Below are 2,674 nucleotides of genomic sequence, written 5' to 3'. Positions count from 1 at the left end.
GCCATAACTTTTGCAATTTTCGACCAATTTTGGCTTAGAAAGATTCATTCCTAGATGATTTAGATGCTCTGAACACAATGAAACAGGTTGCATAGGCAGAAAGACACTTCTGTATGTGATTTTTCTACATTGAATTTTAAGGAAGCCTAGGGCCACCAGGAGAGGAGGTCAAGCCTAGATCAACTGAAGTCCAATTGCAAAGCTTGGATAATCATTTCTGAGGTTTTTGGGTCCTCTGAATCTAATGGAGCAGGTTGAAAAGCCATTGGAGCACAGTAGGTGCATGTAATTAGAAAATTGACCATTAATCCAAAGAGGGCCTAGCCATTGAAGTAGTCCAAGGAGATGTAGCCCAGGAGGGGTGAACTCCTTTATCAATTTTGTGTTATGAGTTGCTGTGTTTTACTTCTTTGCAATTTACTTGTTGTATATGTGTTTTAAACATCTAATTAACCTCATAAATTTCTCATAAAAGACATTCAACACTTACACATAATTCCTCACATTTTGGTTAATTTGAGACGATTCTAAACACATTTTTTTAATACTGATGAGGGAGCTTGCATAGCATTAACAAGTTTTCCCAACATTCAGATCACATTTCAGCCACTCTTTTGCTAATAATTACCCCTCATTGTCAAGGCGGTCTACCTTCCAATTGTTGTGTTGATGGACATGAAATAACACTTTCATTTTAAATCTTTCAAGGGTATGATAGATCCCTTTGATGATTACTTGAAGATTAATATTTGGTAGGAGGGAACTTATAAGAGTTGTCGAGTCTCCTAGGATTATGATGTCTTGAATACCTCATTTTGCTACCAAATAGAGACCCTATAGAAGTGCATGTGCTTTTGCTTGGTTTTTGGTGGTAATTCCTAGGTTTAAGCATAGGAATATTCCTCTTGATCTACAGTGTGATAAATCACCCCCTCACCCCCCTCCCAAGCATTTCGTACTGTCCCTGTATTATTTAAATTTAATTTATTGTACTATGCATATGATGATTTTTTCTAAAAATTTGTTTGTAATTATTTGTAAAAATAGAATTACAATATAACAAATTGAATTGAATTTAATAGATTTTATTATTTTTTACCTTTTTAATTGAATCATTATTATTATTATTAGATTTATCTCCTTATCTTATGCATTATTGCAACATTTCCTCGTACTTGATTCTATAGTATCAAAAGTGCATAATAAATGGTCAAACTTAATATTTTCACTGAGTCAAATTACATAAAATAAAAATAAAAATAAATAGAAAACATTAATATAATGTAATGTAAATATTTTAACTGGATTAAAAAAAACCCTTACAAAAATAAAATAAAAATAAAAAAAAAAATGGCCCATGGCATTGACTCATGGTATTCATGTGGAATATAGCCTATTTAAAGGGGGAATTAAACCATCTTAGATCAATCTTATCTCGAATCTACCTAGGGCTAAGAGGATCAAATCTCTTAATATGCAAATTTTTTTAGAGTGAAAAGAGATTTGATCTTCCCCTCTGAGTGATTAATAAATCCTGAAATTAAAATAGATTTAAATTGATTCTATGTAAAAAACAACTAAATAAGAAAAGCATTATCTACTCATAAAATTTATAAAAAAAAATCTAACATTTAAGATTTATAAAAAAAAAATCTAACATTTGACCTTAATCTTAAAATGTATATATAATTTTTTAAAAAAAATTATATAAATAATTATTAATTGTAATTGATTAATAATTATTTTAAAATCTAATAATTATAATAATATACCAATATATATTTATTTTACCTCTTATCCATGGAATGATATGAATATATTTAATTATTAATATATAATATTTTAAAAGAGGAAAAACCATTAGAAAAACTTTTGCCATTATTCATACATTTCTTTTCATATTTTATATATATCCCCTTTTAATTTGATCTTTCTTTATTTTTAGCATTGTTCTACCTTTTTTTCTCTATTTCCAATTTAGCCATTATCTTTTTGGCATTTCTTTATGTTTTTTTCTATATTTAACATTTTCATTGATAACAAAATTTAAATCTCTTTTCCAATAAAATAATATAAAAAAAAACATTTAATATATTATAAAAATATTAATTTATATTTTATACAAATAAATAATAATTATTATCAAAACATAATTAATAAGCAAAATTAAAAATAAATACAATAAATTAAAACCCAAATTTAATTAATATTAATTCTCTATTTTTTATTTATTAAATTTGTAATATTTTTTCATTCACTAATCTAAACTAATTTCTAATTTAAAATTATTTTAAATTTGTAATCATTCATAATTTTAGAATTTTAATATTCAATAAGCTAAAATTTATAATGGTTAAAATTATCAAACAATTAATACAATCCCAATACTTCACCTCCAACCATTTCAATATATAGTAAAAAAAAAACCTAACACCTAAAATTACCTGACCAGGCAAGCTTAGACCAACCATAGAAAACTATTAGGTCGTGTGATAGAGAACTTTTTATAAATATTATATGTAGTCTTTGTTTTTCTCCGCAGTCAATTCAACCGTTCATACCAGTAAACTCTGAGACATCTCGCTGCGTCACCACCAGGAACGAACCTTCCATTTTCAAGAACAGAACTGCCACGAAAACCATTTTTTTCCTGAAAGTCCACTCGCTTATAGTT

Source organism: Pinus tabuliformis, chromosome J (assembly GCF_031772625.1).
Source record: "Pinus tabuliformis cultivar Carrire ecotype Pingquan chromosome J, CPIR1, whole genome shotgun sequence".
Taxonomy (NCBI): domain Eukaryota; kingdom Viridiplantae; phylum Streptophyta; class Pinopsida; order Pinales; family Pinaceae; genus Pinus; species Pinus tabuliformis.
The sequence above is the reverse complement of the archived record's forward strand: the minus strand, read 5'-3'. Positions refer to the sequence as shown.